This window comes from Tenrec ecaudatus, chromosome 12 (assembly GCF_050624435.1).
Source record: "Tenrec ecaudatus isolate mTenEca1 chromosome 12, mTenEca1.hap1, whole genome shotgun sequence".
Taxonomy (NCBI): domain Eukaryota; kingdom Metazoa; phylum Chordata; class Mammalia; order Afrosoricida; family Tenrecidae; genus Tenrec; species Tenrec ecaudatus.
The window spans coordinates 6,584,803-6,600,328 of NC_134541.1; the positions used below are offsets into that span (position 1 = coordinate 6,584,803).

Here is a 15,526-nt window from a genome sequence, read left to right on the forward strand (position 1 = left end):
TTTGGTTCTGATGAGGCCTAATACCTGATCCCTTCAACACCTCCTGATCGCACAGGCTTCCATGTGGGCTTTGTTGCTTCGGAGCTAGATGGCCGCTTGCTTACCTTCAAGCCTTTAAGACCCTAGATGCTGTATCTTTTGACAGCTGGGCACCATTGGCTTTCTTCGGCACATTTGCTTATGTACCCATTTGTCTTCAGCGATCGTATCAGGGAGGTGAGCACACAATTATATGATTTTTTGTTCTTTGATGCCTGATAACTGATCCCTTCGGCACCTTGTGATCACGTAGGCTGGTGTACTTCTTCTTTATGGGCTTTGTTGCTTCTGAGATAGATGGCCACTTGTTTACCTTGAAGCCTTTAAGATCCTAGACGCTATATCTTTTGATAGCCAGGCACCATCAGCTTTCTTCACCATATTTGCTTATTCACCCGCTTTGTCTTCAGCGATTGTGTCAGGAAGGTGAGCATCATAGAATGCCAATTTAATAGAAGAAATTATTCTTGAGTTGCTTTGTGGCCACACTGGAGGAGAAAGATGGCGGCATCCGTGGTAGCTGCTCCAGAATTGGGGCTTGCCCCAGCCTGGGGGCCGCAGGCCCTCACCCCCAATTGGGGAAACCGAGAAGTCTCCACAGGGACCACTATCATGGCTGTGCAGTTCGACAGGGGCGTGGTTCTGGGCGCCGACTCCAGAACGACCACTGGGTCCTACATCGCCAATCGAGTGACTGACAAGCTGACCCCAATTCATGATCGAATATTCTGCTGCCGTTCAGGTTCAGCTGCTGATACCCAGGCTGTAGCTGATGCTGTCACTTACCAGCTAGGCTTCCACAGCATTGAGCTGAATGAGCCTCCACTGGTCCACACGGCAGCCAGCCTCTTTAAGGAGATGTTACCGATACCGGGAAGACCTGATGGCAGGAATCATTATCGCAGGCTGAGACCCCCAAGAAGGAGGGCAGGTGTACTCAGTGCCCATGGGGGGTATGATGGTGCGGCAGTCCTTTGCCATCAGAGGCTCCGGGAGCTCCTATATCTATGGCTATGTTGATGCCACCTACAAGGAGGGCATGACCAAAGAGGAATGCCTGCAATTCACTGCCAATGCTCTCGCTCTGGCCATGGAGCGGGACGGCTCCAGTGGAGGGGTGATCCGCCTGGCAGCCATTGCAGAATCGGGGGTAGAGCGACAGGTTTTCTTGGAAGACCAGATCCCCAAATTCACCATTGCCACCTTACCACACCCCTGAAGCCTGCAATTATGGAATATAAGAGACCTGCGCCGCCCCCCACCCCCCCCCCATCCTCCAACGACGTGGAATTCAGTAAAGTTTGACAAAAAGAAAAAAAAAAGAAATTATTCTTGCTTTGAGGGAGTGATTGAGTGGTGGCCCAATGTCCATCTGCTACCTTAATACTGAACCTATAAATATATGCACATATATCTATTTCCCCATCCTCATATATAAATATATTTACGTATGTACATGCCTTTATTTATACCTCTGTAAATGCCCTTTGCCTCCTAGCTCTTTCCTCTTATTTCCTTTAACTTTCCTCTTATCCCACTATCTTGCTCAGTTTTCATTTAGGTTTCAGTAATTCCTCTTGGTTACATTACCCTTGATCACTCCCTACCAGGCCCCCTACACCCTCCTCACCACCGATTTAGATCACTTGTTGTTCCCTTCTCCCTGGGTCTGTTAACACCACTACCTTTCCAACGGTCCCAACTCTTGCTGATCCTAAGTGTAATAGAACGCAACAGTGCCATGTCCTGCACCTCCTCACATGGAAGGTATTCCTCATCTCCACTGAGGCTCTACTTTACCAAGCATGCACTGGTCCCTCCCAATAAAATGCGGAAGTATGTGAGAGTTTCGCCATCCACACTCCTAAGGAAAATCCCTCAAGACAGACGTATCTGTTCTTGCAGTCCTCACCAACGCACGAATTCAAATGCCTCCACTCGTCAGCCTTCCTTATTTCTGGTTCAGCTCTCACAGGCATGTTCCCTCACTGTAAGTCAACGTAGACTTATCGTGCCACCGTGGGACAGAGTAGGGCTGCTCCCTGTGGGTTTCTAAGACTGTAATTACTTATTTTTTATCTCACTACTAAAACGCTTTCAGTAGTACAGACATACTAGGGGTCAGTCCCCAATGTATCCTGTCTCTGCTGTTTAATAAACTGCTGTGCTGCTTCCTCCTACCTGTTTGTTCCATCTCTAAAAAACAAACAAAAATACCCAACTTATTTTTACGTACAAAAAGTATTGGTGCGGGCAGAAAGCCTCCTGTTTGTCCCGAGGAGTAGCCGATGGGTTCACCCTGTTGACCTCGCCATTAACAGCCCAACACATAACCCACTACCTGGTTTCGGTCAGCTGCACCTTAATGCTCAAGGTGTTATCTTTAAAGAGGTTTTCTTTTGTTTTCTTTTGTTTTGTTTTGTTTTGTGTTTAGCAGATTTGCCCTCTGGCATACATTGTTTGATCTCGTGACTGCTGCTTCCCTAGGCATTGATTGTGGATCCCGGTAAAATGAAATCCTTGACAGCTTCCATCTTTTCTTGATTTCTCATGATGATTTATTGTTTGGATGTTTGTTTGGTTTAGGATGAGGTGTCACTGTCATCATAATGAAAGCTGGAGGGGTCCCTGACCTTCATTAGTGGAGTACTTGGTTCTGCATCTGCATACTGAAGCTGTTTGAGTCCTCCTCTGATCCTGATGCCGAGTTCTTCTGGCTCGTTCAGCTTCTTGGACTGTTTGTTCAGCATACAGATTGAAAGCACACAGTCGTGGCACACACCTGTCCTGATGTTAAACCATGTAATATGCTCTTGTTCTGTTTCAAAAGATGGTCTTCAAATCCTCAGCCCTTTTAGCAAGCAAGGATGTGTCATCTGCCTATCACAGATTGTGATGTTAGTAAGCCTTCCTCTGATTCTGACGCCACATTCTTCTTCAGATAAGCCAGATTTTCTGATGACTTGCTCAGCATACCGAGTGAATAAGTACGGTGAGAGGATACAACCCTTTCATACCCATTTCCTGATTTAAACCAGTCCCTGTTCCCTTCACAGACTGCCTCTTGATCCCTGTACAAGCGCCACATGAGCACAATGACATGGTCTGGAATCCCCGTTCTTCTCAAGGCTGTCCATGGTTTGTGATGCTCCACACAGTCAAAGGCCTTGGCATAGTCAATGGAACGCAAGTAAACATCTTTCCGGTATCCTCTGCTTTCAGCCAAGCTCCATTTGACATCAGCAGTGACATCCCTTGTTGCAACTCCTCAACTTCTGACAGCTCCATCAATGTGCTGCTGCTACTGTGCTTGTTGGAGGATCCTCAGCAAAGTTTCGCTTGCATGTGCTATCCGTGAGAGCGTTCTATAATTGGAGCATTCTAATGGGTCACCTTTCTTTGGAATGGGTACGAATAAGGATCTCTTCCAGTCAGTAGACCAAGTTGCTATCTTCCAAATTCCTGGAATAGACTAGGAAATGGCTCTTCATCAGCTTGTTGGAACATTTCCATTGTATTCCATGAATCCCCAGAAACTTGTTTTGGGCTAATGCTTTCAGGGGAGCTTGCACTTCTTCCTTCGCACTATTGGTTCTTGCTCAGATGCTACCTACTGAAATGGTGGAATGTGAACCACGGTAGTTCTTTTTGGTACAATGACTGTTTATACTTTCCATCTTCCTGCAACATTCGATATTTTGCCCATGGAATCTTTCAAGATTGCAACTTGAGGCTTGAATTTTTTTCTTGAGTTCTTTCCGTTTCAGATCTGCTGAACATGTTCTTCCCTTTTGGGTTTTCCAACTCTAGGTCTTTGCATATTTCAGTTTAATATTATTATAATATTTGGTTTTGTCTTCTCAAGCTGCCCTTTGACATGTTCTATTCACCTCTCTGACACCATCATTTGCTTTAGCTTCTCTGCGACTAAGAACAAGTTTCAGTCTCTATTTTGAGCTTTTCTTCCTTCCTGGTCTTTTAAATGACCTTTTGCTTTCTTCATGCACGATGGTCTTGATATCCTCCTACAGCTCCCCAGGGCTTCTCTCACGAGTGCTCAATGCAGAAGATCTATGCTTGAGACGTTCTCCAAATGCAGGCTCAGGTGGACTTGTCTTTTTTTTTCTTCAGTAGGTTTATTAAATAATCCATTCAGACTGCATCACACGTCATGACATGGATTCTTAATCATGATTAAACTCTTTTTAACAATTAGGAAACATCCCCACTGGTGGGCACTTGGGGCAGGGCACTCTTTTGCCCACTGAGAAAATGTCAGCAGTGGGCAGACCCTGGCTTCCTTTTTGGGGTGAATTCATTCTCTCCTCATCACTCTGAGACAGTACCTGTGGTGGCATAGAGGGTTATGTGTTGGCCTCCTAATGAAAAAGTCAGCAGTTCAAAACCACCAGCCGCTCCTTGGGAGAAAGAGGAGACTTTCTATTCCCGTAAAGAGTTACAGTCTAGGTAACCACGGGGCAGTTCTGTCCTATAGAGTCACTAGGAGTGGAAATCAACTCCAGGGTAGTGAGTGTGACTTTTAAGAGTTTTCTCCCCTGGGAGGGAAAAGCAGGTTTGTTTGCAATCAGCAACGGAGGGTCTAGGCTAGAAACTTCTGGGTATTTGGGGAGGATTCTGAAGCCCCAGGGGCACAATGGCTACAGCACTAGGTTGCTAACTGAAAGGTTGGTGGCTGGGGGGCGGGGGCGTGGGGAGGGGCGGGGAGGGCCCAGCTGCTGGGCACCAGGACAGAGCTGTGGCGGGCTGCTTCAGCGCAGAGGGCAACCTCAGGGACCTCGTGGAATCAGAATCCGATTGATTGGAACAGGCTTGAAGGTTGTTTTGTTGTTTCTGAGGAAGGAGTTGCTAACCCCTTTGCCCCAGGTCCGGCTTGTCAGACCAGATCAGAAGGCTGAGGTCCAGAGTTAGGCATGCAGATGTCGGCCCAGATAACCAGAATTTACAAAATCCTCTCCACAGATCTTTAAGGATGTCCTTCCTTTGTCATTCAATGAGCCCCTACCCACCTGTTACCGAAACTGAGTTTCACTCTCTGGACAGGGAGAGCCATACCTTCCTTTCTGCCTTTCCCCCACCCACCCAAGACCCAGATTTTAAACCTTTTCTCGGGGACCCAGGGACTGTTCTCTCTTTCACTCTGGGGTGGGGGTTTGTAGACTGCAAGAGCAGAGTCTGGGGGAACAATCAAATTGAGGAAAGGACTTCCTTGCGTGGTGGTGGTGGGCGGGTGTCCTGGGCAGGGGTGGGCGCTCCCCTGAGAGCAGCTGCGGAGCAAACTAAAGAGGGATCTCAGTCCCCCTCTGACCTCCTGCAGAGTGGGGGCCACTCACTGCTGCTCCCTCGGGACTGCCTCGGGTAGCAACAGGGAACCTTTTTCCTGCCAAGGGCCATTTGGTCATTTACAACATCATTTTCCAAAATCATTTCCAAAATCACGGACTGAAAATTAACCCACCATCTTTGGTCAAACGTTTCATGAACTTACCCCTAATGTGACGGCGGCCGTGGGAGGTGCTTCTCTTTGGCGAGGCTGGAAGTTAGCTGGTACTGAAGATTTCAGGGGGGCTTACACGTCCCGGGGGCAGGATGCTCCCCACCCCTGGCCTAGATAATGAAGAGAAATGGCCTCCCTCGGGGCCACTTATAAAACCAGTGTCCTGCGGGTGATGGCATGGTGGTGGTCATTCTTTTTTTTGGGGGGGGGGGATTACAAATTTTTTTTAAAACGTTTTATTGGGGGCTCATACAACTCTTTATCACAATCCATAATACATACATCAATTGTGTCAAGCACATCTGTACATTCATTGCCCAGTGGTGGTCATTCTGTGGTAGAATCCTCCCCTTTGGTAGGAAAGGGGGCACGCGGATGCGGGAACTCTAGTCCCAGCCAATGCTGCATGCTGTTATTAGACTGAATAGGTTTCTGCAGGCATTTCCAGACTGAGAAAGACTAGGAAGAAAGACTTGGTGATCCACATCCCAAACTCAGCCCATGAAAATCCCGCGGAGCCCAGCCAATGATGGGGACTGTGAGTGAGGGGCTGACAAGATCGGCCTGAACCCTTGCCAAAAGAAGGTGAGTGCCCCTCACAAGGAGGACGGCCCCACCCTTGCACAAGAGAAGAGAGAAGGACAAACTGCAATGGGTACAGGGACAGAGACATGGAAGAGAGGCTGCCAGGTCACATTTCCCACATTTCCTGCCACGCACACATGCGCCCCAGAAGGCCTAGTCCTGACCCCCATTCCTGAACTCTACCATGTACGGTAGGCAGGGTGGGGGTCGTACAGAGAGCAAACTTCTTCCTGCAGCCCGCCTCCCCCAGGTCCTGGCTTTCCACGCCAAGGTGACCCCATCTCACTTTCCCCGTTCGGGGTCCCCCTCCCTGCTGTCTGCACTGGGACCTGGTCTTCCTCGTACCCCCAGGCATCCTCCCTGCACACCCGAGCCACACGGTAGGCAGGAGGCTCAGTAAATATTTGTCCGGTGAATGACATGCCCCGGAGCTCTGCTTCTTGCTTTAACTGCTCACAAATCATCGGGGGAGCTTGTTAAAAGGAAGAGTCTGGCTCAGCAGGCCTGGGGTGGGGCCCGGCATTCTGCCTTGCTGACCAGTTCCCAGGTGGTTCCATGTGGCAGGTGGACTCTCAACACCCCCCACCCTCTACCCCACCCTACCCCACCCGCTTCAAGGAGCAAGGTTCAAGAATGTTCTCCGGCTTCTTCCCCACCAAGGTCTTGTCACCCAGCAGGGCGTGATCAGTGACCCCGAATGGAACTCAGCTCCCTGCCTGGGCTTGGCTGTCCCACCTCTCCCCCTCCTCCAAGGAGTCCTCTCCCCTCCGTGAGCTCCTCCCGGGGGTCTTGTTGGGCCCTGCGAAGTGGCTTCTGACTCATAGCAACCCTATGCCACAGATGGGAGGCGCTCACGGGGTTTCCCAAACTGTCATCTTCCTGGGGACACATCAGTGAGTCTTTCTCCCTCCCAGCCCCCCGGTGAGCTCTACCGGCAGACCTTCCTGTCGTGGTCCAGCAGGATTCCTCCCAAGGGTCCCAGCCCTCTCTCTGTCCTCTGCCCACCCCGCAACCTGAGGGAACAGCAGCGATCATACCTGTTTGTTGCCCGGTTGAAAGTAAATGAGCAGATATTAATACTTCCACAGATATTCTGCCACGAGGGAAAAGAAGAAGGAATATTCTCAGGAACAAATGGGCTCCCAAACCATAAGGCCGGAGGTGGCACCCACCCCCAACCCAGCCTGCTACCAGGAAGAGAGACTTGGCATCTGTTTCCCTTAGGGTTCCAGGCTTGGAAACCTTTGGTGGAGCCAAGCCCCCCAGTCACTGAGCTTGTAAGTTGTCTTCTTGGAAGCCCCGGCGCCATGCCATCAGTTTGCTGTTGCTCTCTCTCTCTCTCTCTCTCTCTCTCTCTCTCTCTCTCTCTCTTTCTCGGCTGGTCCCCAAGTCTGGGTGTGCTTTTTTCTACACCCCTTTGAGGCTGCCATGACCTCCCAGTGACCAACTCTGACCCCAACCCCTGCTGTCTACTCAACCCTGCAGCCTGGCCTGAATCAGGCACCAAACGACCTTGGCAAAGAGAGAGGGGAAGAGATGTGCCCTGACCCAGTCACTCTTGGGATGCAGTGCTCCTGCCCCCAGGCCCTCATCTGCATGGGCGGGCCACCAGGACCACACTCACTGCCATCCTGTCAGTCCGTGTCGCCTCACGGGAACTCTAGAAGACAGGGTAGACCTGCCTCTGTGGGTGTGTGAGACTGTAATGCTTGATGGGAGCAGAAAGCTTCATCTTCCTCCTGAGGGCCCACTAGTGGTCTCAAACTGCTGACCTTGCAGGTAGCAGCTAACCTGCTATGCCACCAGGACTCGGTTGAGATGTTTCCAGTTTTCTTGGCAACATAGAAAGCCTGGCGGTCAGGAGCCTGTCAAGCATCAGGTCTGACACCGGCTTGACCTTGGCCCCGTCAAAGGTCAAAGTCCCAGAACTTCTCCACAGCGTGTTTGATCCAGCACTGGTGGCCTTGCTGTCCACAGTGGACACAGCCTGCTGCTGACTTCCGCCCTCTTCACGGCCGATGCAGTGGTCAGGGGAGCTTGATGGTGGTCTAGCTGGTTTCTGCGGGGGGAGCTCTTCCGAAGATACTTAAGCCAACCGAAGAGCAAGCTTTTGAACGCTCTGTAGGATAAACATTGGGCTTCCAGCTATAAGGTGGGTAGTTCAAAACCCACCAGCCAGTCCTCATGAAAAAGATGGCACCATTTGGTCCCCAAAGAGTTACAGCCTTGGCAAACCTAGAGAGCAGCTCTACACGGCCCCGTCAGTCCCAGTAGGTCGGAAAGCGGGTGACAGGGGGAGATGTAGGTCCTCTTTTCTGTGTGTGGCTGTGGGCACCTCCCAGCACCTCCTCGGTCTTCAGTGCCTTTGCTTCAACTTCCACTTGGGGAGGACGCGGCGGAGCTGGTGGGGGCCTGCCACCTTCTTCCTGTTCCGTGCCATCTTTGTAAACAGCCTTCCCCTTCTTTCTGGGAGACTTCCACAACAGCTTCGGGAGGGAGACCTCGTGTGCACCAGGCAGATGATTTGCACACGGACTGGGTGGTGACCGTGATAGAGCAGAGGTGGGGCTGGTCCCCGTGCTTCCTGGCTGTGTGTCTGGAGCAGGGAAGTCTCCTCAGGGAGCTGGGGTGTCTGTCTGTAAAACAGAGGCGGTGTCTCTACCCCCAAATCCAACAAGCTATGCCAGTCCTTGGATGTCGAGCCTGACAGCCTGACACGTTAATGGACCCACACATGTGAGTTCGTCATCATTGTGCCTTGCATTCCCAACAAGCTGGTGAACAGTAGGAACTCATGCTTCCCTGTTGCTTTATCCGGGAGTCGTAGTAACCTACTGGGTTATATGTTGGGCTGTTAACCACAAGGTCAGCAGTTCAAAACCACCAAGTTATGCCAGGGGAGAAAGAAGAGGCTTTCTTCTCCTGTAAAGACTGACAGTCTTACGAAGGGTACATTGAGCTTGTCAATGGTGGTAGAATAATTTGGAAAAGGATATCAATAGTGGTCGTACAACATGAAGAGTATAATCAATGGCACTGAATTACACAAAGCAAAAGTTGTGGAATTGGAGAATATTTGTTGTGTATATTTTTTGCCACAATTAGAAAAACATAATTACGTAAATAGCAACGAGCACAAGGAAGAAGGAAATGTTCTAGAATTGAACATGGTGATGATTGTACACCTCTTCTTGATGCGATGAATTACTGAATGGTGTGACACATGCATGAAGTGCCAATAAAACTGTTCAAAAAATATGTCATCTCAGAAACCCACAGGGACAGTTCTACCCTTCTCTCCCCCACCCTAGGGGATTGCCGTGAGTCAGAATGGACCCCAGAGCAGTGAGCTTGGGTTTGGTTCTTTATCTAGAGAACTCTCTTCCCTCGAGACTTTGGAACTGCTCACACAGGGAATGCTGTCCCCTAAAAGGGAGTTGGGGGTGAGGGAAAGGAGGGTGGGAAGAGGGTGAGCCATGGGGGGGTGTGGATAAATGAAGTTGTTGAATACAAAAATGATGATCTGATAAGTGAACCCCCATGAAATTCACAGTAAAGAGTTTTTTTTTAAAAGGAAACTGCGTACCATAGACAGGTTACTAAACCCCTCTGAGGCTCAGTTTGCTTGTCTGTAAAATGGGGGTTCTTTTAGTGCCAATCCCCTGGAGCTCTATGGGTGGGGGGAGTGGGTAGATAAGAGCTGACTAGACTTACTGAATGAGTGAGTCTGCTCTGAGCACCTGGGGGGGTCGGCTCTGCTGTCGATGCTTTGGGGAAAGGCAGATTTAGAGATGGGTGGCCTGGAAACCACCGCCTGAATTTTGTTGTGTCAGACGGCTATGAGTAGGGCTGCTAACTGCAAGGTCAGCAGTTTGAAACCACCAGCTGCTCCTTGGGAGAATGATGGAGCTTTCTACTCTCATAACGAGTTACCGTCTCGGAAGCCCACAGGGGAAGTTCTACCCTGTCCTATAGGGTCGCTGTGAGTCAGAAATGACTCCACGGCAGGGAGTGTGGTTTGTTTTGTGTTTGTTTGTTTAGTTGTTTAGTCTAGGTGGATAGGTTAAATGGGCAGTTGGAGATAGACACTCGTGGTCAGGGAAGAGTCTAGACAGGAGCCACCCTGGAAGGTCACAGGAGTTTGCTTAGGGAAGAAGGCGGAAAGAGCTGACACAGTGGAGTGGGGGTGGGGGTGTTTGAGTTTCAGAAACTGGCTCACAGACCAAAAAAGCCAAAGTGTAGGAAGGCCCCTGGGTGCTGGGGGAGAAAGTCTTTCGGGAAAGTCACAACCAAACCCACTGCCATCGAGTGGCTTCTGGCTCATAGCGACCCTGTACGGGGCTCCGGAGACTGCACATCTTTACAAGGACTAGACAGCACCCAGATTGGATCATCTTCCTCCTGACCAGCACTGCTGACCTTGTGGTTAGCACGAAGCGCTTATCTCACCACACCACCAGGGTTCCTTGGCGTTTCAGAGAGCCGGTGTCAGTCACCCTGAAGTGCCAATAAAATGCTACCTGGAAATAGCGTTGGCATTCATCCGATCGCACTGGGGAGAAGGGGCATCCGTGGGCTTCTGTCTCTCTGTGGAGTCCTTTTGTTGTTAAAAAAAAAAAAAAAAGGCTGAGAAATGCCAGATCGGGACGGGGGCTTCAAGTCACAGACCTTGACAGATGCGTGAGAGACACCCTTGACAGTGACCAGGGAGAGCTCCGTGGGAGGCTCCAGCGGGACAAGCACACGCCCCGAGATCCTCCCAGGCACAGAGTGGAGTGCGGGGTCTGGCCAGGGCTTGGCTTGTTCCCCATGGTCCCAGCACAGCGTGTGGCATGACTTGCTCTGCAAGATTTTTTGGGTGGTGCTGGTTCTGTTTTTGGTGAAAGCGTGCATAGGAAAAACAGGTTTGCTTTGGTTTTAAATAATCAATCCTGCCCCAGTAGCCAAAGGTGGAAGCAACCCCAAGGGTCAGTCATCTGATGCACAGATGCACAAACATGGTGTCGACATGCAGTGGATGGGATGGATTGACACACGGCTGCGACCATGGGCTCAGACACAGGAACAATGGCAGGACCGGGCAGTGTTTCCTTGTGGGGTGCGTAAGGTCGCTAGGGGGGGTTGGAACGGACTCCTGGGCACCTCACAATAACAGGCTGTTCCTCCACCACCAGGAGAAACGAGGCCCTGCCTCGAACCACCACACTGGGGAAACTTGGAAACACAAGGGGAGGGAAACGAGTCCGTCACAAAAGGGCAGAGACCGCGTCATCCGGCTGACAGGAGCTGTCTGGGACGGGCAAAGGCAGAGACCAATGTTCGGTAGTGGTTACTGAGCAGATGGGAGGGGGAGAGGGGGAGTGGCTGCTTCAGGCGACTGACTGCTTGCTGCTATTTGGGGTGAAGATACACTTTGGGGAATGGTTCGTGTTTGCACAGCATTGTGAATGTAGTTCATGCCGCTGAATTATAGCCTTAAAAAATGGTTCAAATGAGAAAATCCACAGCACATGGAAACAATTAGCCAGCCTCTGAGACCCTGAGAGCAGAAATAGAAGGAGCCCAGCTACCCCTCTGCTCACCGCATTAGAAGGCCCCGGGGAGTGAGGGGGAAATGCAGACTAAAACTGAAAACCGTAAGAAAAGAGCGGTCGTACCAGTTGGGGAGAGACTAGAACAATCCCTGAGGTGGTGGCCCTTAATCATGCTTCAGGGCTGAAACTGATTCTCTCTCTCTCTCTCTCTCTCTCTCTCTCTTTCTCTCTCTCTCTCTCTCTCTCTCTCTCTCTCTCTCTCTCTCTCTCTCTCTCTCTCTCTCTCACACACACACACACACACACACACACACACACACTCTGCCCATCACCACCACCCCTGTTCAATGTGTTGAGTTCTTCTTCCACAAACGTTGATGGTGGAGCCAAGCAAAATGGTATCCTTGACAAATTCAAATTTGTTCCATTGACCGTGATGGTACCTGTTGGCCTAGTGGTGAGGACTCTGGTTTCTCTGCTTTTGCAATCCAGACTGTGGGCTTTGATGTCCACTTGTAAGTGTGGCTCCACGTTCAATCTTTTCCAGAGGTGGCTTATTATCAAGAACTGACGGTATTGAAGGAAGAAGTCCAAGCTGCACTGAAGGCATTGGCAAAAACCAAGTGTGGTAGTTACATAATTCTGTGTCGACTTGAAGATAGATAAAAGTGTAGAGCTGGAGTTAAACTGTGAATCAGGTCACAGCCTGATGGTGACTCCTTTTGGACATGGCCTTCTTCTCACAAGGAGGGCCCTGAGAACCCCACCCCCACCCTTCAGCTTCTTCCAGGCAGACCCTGGTTGCTACCAGAGACCTGGAGATGCATCACTGCCAGTGGATCCGCAAGACTTTGCACCCACCAGCCTGTGATCTTCCTGGCTCTGTGTCACGTCAGGGGGCTTCCTGAGTCTGAAGAGGGACTATGGACTAGTATCGGACTTATGGACTTGAGTTGGACTGGGCTGGGATGTTTCTTTGAGAGATAAGTATTTCTGGATATAAAGCTCTTTCTTACACTTTCAGTATCTCTGGATTTGTTTCTGTAGTCAACCTACCCTAACACAAGACTCCAGGGAAATACAATTAAATACCAGTAAAAAATATCAGTGTTTTCAACACCAATGTGCAGGGGCAGTGACTTATTTAATCTGGCTCTTTAGCCAAAATCACTAACTCCCACAAACAACCTTTCCCTGAAAGGGTTTGGCAGGAAGGTGGGGAAAGATGCTAATAAGATTCACCTATGAGTACTTATGAACAAGATTCCCTGAAGTGGCATCCTCTTGTGGATCAAATGAGCCTTTGGAGAAACAGGAGCAGGGATCTCATTACCAGCCGGAGGTTGAAGTGGAGCGAGTTACCTGGACCCAAGATTCCTGTGCAGAAGATAGCTAGGCCACCAGAGGAGCAGCAGCAGCAGAACCAGGAGCCAGGTACAACTTACCAACCCACAGAACAAGTAAAGTAGAGTGCTTTGTGCTGGAGGCTGGCTTGCCAAGGGGAGTGCCTCTGGGCACTTAATTCAGAGAGCTCGCTTTGCTGACCTCTGGAGCTTGGGCTGAATGCCTTTCAGCTGAGGCCTACAGCGGAGAGCTATGTCCCTTGAGGCGTTTATTAGCAGACCTGAAAGAATTTTGAAGTATCTCCTGATAAACAACTTAATCCTGAGCATTTCTCACTGATGTTACAACTTGTTAACGTCCTTAAAAACAAACTCTTTTAATCACGAATTTTGTCTATGAGTTCTATATAGTCATTGCAATCGATATTAGAGCCTAAAGAGGTAAAATGGAGAACATTGATTAAGATAATAAACAGCGTTTCAACACCCCCAAATGTTTTGATATACTGAAACATCATCCTCAAAGCATTCTCTCTCAAGCACATCAAGAAATTTGGAAGACGGCTAGAGTTGTACCCCTGCCAAAGAGAGGTGATCGAACTGAATGTGGAAATGAACCAACAAGATCATGACTGTCGCTGCAAGTAAAATTTTGCTGAAGATAATTCGAAACACTCACAGCAACACATAAATGGAGCTGCCTGAAATTCAAGCCAGAATCAGAAGGTGGTGGAGCCAGGGATATCATTGCTGGTATTAGACAGAGGTTTCCAGAAAGATGTTTACTTGGGTTTCATTGACTCTGCGAAAACATTCAACCATGACACCGGAGGGGATAAGAGATGAGAAGTATTGGTTGAGGAGCAGGGGCAGAGGAACCGGGAGTCATGCCTCAGAGGAACCTGAGTACCTTCGGATCAAGGCTTACTGGTTGAGTGGCGTGCCTTTGGATTGCATCAGCAGAGGACGAAGAGCCTTGTAACGCTGGTTGGAGCAGGGCAGAGACCGGGCCCATGGGCCACAGAGCTAAACAGCTAAGGGCCAAAGAGAGGCCTGCCTGTGGGCACATTGAGAAGAGTCAGCGCTGATGAAAGAGCTGTATCCTGAGCATTCCTGATCCCGAATTGTGCTTCCCTAATAAATCCCGTAATTGTGAGTATTCCCGTGAGCTCGGTGTGGCCATTGCAATGAATTCTCGAGTGCAGCAGTGCTCTGAGGGGGGGGCTGGTGTCAGATTGGGGAGAAGGTTGGAGAGTGAAGGTCTGACATCCACCTCCCAGGAATCTGCTGACCCTAGTGGTTCTTCTCTGCCCTGGTGAGGTGAGAGGAGGCCAGACACCACCCACTCACTATGCCTGTAAGAAGTGAAGTACCAGTCTGAATGTGGTTGGTGGCTGTTTCACTTCCGCCACCCCCATGCGCGCCCCCCCCCACCTCAGAACCATTCCCCTCAGAAGGAACCACCACCTCAGAAATGAAGCCAAGAGAAGAAAGTGGAGCTCAGAACTAGTATCTGACTCCTGGTGATCCTTTCTAGCTTCTGGATCCAGCTGTGCCTGCAGCCTGTCTTACCTTCCCCAAACTCCAACTCCACTGCCGTCAAGTTCATGCTGACTCCTAGCCACCCTATAGGACAGGGTAGAATTGCCCCCCGTGAATTTCTGAGACTGCAACTCTTTTTAAGCATTTTATTGGGGACTCGTACAGTTCTTATCACCATCCATCCATCCATCCATCCATCCATCCATTGTGTCAAGCACATTTTTACGTTTGTTGCCGTCATCATTCTCAAAACATTTTCTTTCTACTTGAGCCCTTGGTATCGGCTCCTCGAGACTGTAACTCTTGACAGGAGTAGAAAGCCCATCTTTCTCCAGAGGAGCAGCTGGTGGAATCGAACTGCTGACCTTGGGGATTGAAGCCAAAGCCGTAAACACTGTGCCACCAGGGCTGAACCAATCAATACCCTTTGAAGTTTGAGAAGGGTTTCGGCTCACCTGCAATTAAGTGGCGTTCATGCAGCTTCTAAAATCCGGACCCTGTGCTGGGGAACCCTAACAGTACTCCTTTTCAACCCTGAGCCAGGGTTGCTCAGAAGAGCCAGTGCGGGCTGGCACCTGTGCCCTGGTTCAATTATCTGAGGGGGGAAACCACACTTGGTTCTGCCGGTGCTCGGTGCTTGAAGGATTAAAGGAGAGAGGTAGGAGGGAGGGGGAGAGCCCCTCCCTGGAAAAGAACAAGGACATTGTTGGTATCAGAAAAGCTGGGCCAAAAAGGAGGTCCCTGTTGACAGGAGCTTAATCAGCCGCTGGTGTCAAGAGCTGAAGAGAACCCTCTGCCCACAGGTGGGCGTGGAAGCGGAGCCTGGATTTCCACCCGCCAGTTCGCCTGTTCACACTCATTTTCTCTTGGCTGCCGCAACTTCCTGCTTTCAAAGGCAAGGAGGCGTTCGTTCAGGAGAAGTCCTGCCCGGCTGCCTGGACAGAGAGCCTCTCTCACAAAACCCTATT

At 50.1% G+C, this 15,526-nt stretch overlaps 1 pseudogene; it reads left to right on the forward strand.

Moving 5' to 3' along the window:
- The first annotated feature begins 515 nt into the window (after nt 1-515).
- Nucleotides 516-1,286, forward strand: LOC142422341 (proteasome subunit beta type-6 pseudogene; annotated as a pseudogene).
- Nucleotides 1,287-15,526: the final 14,240 nt, after the last annotated feature.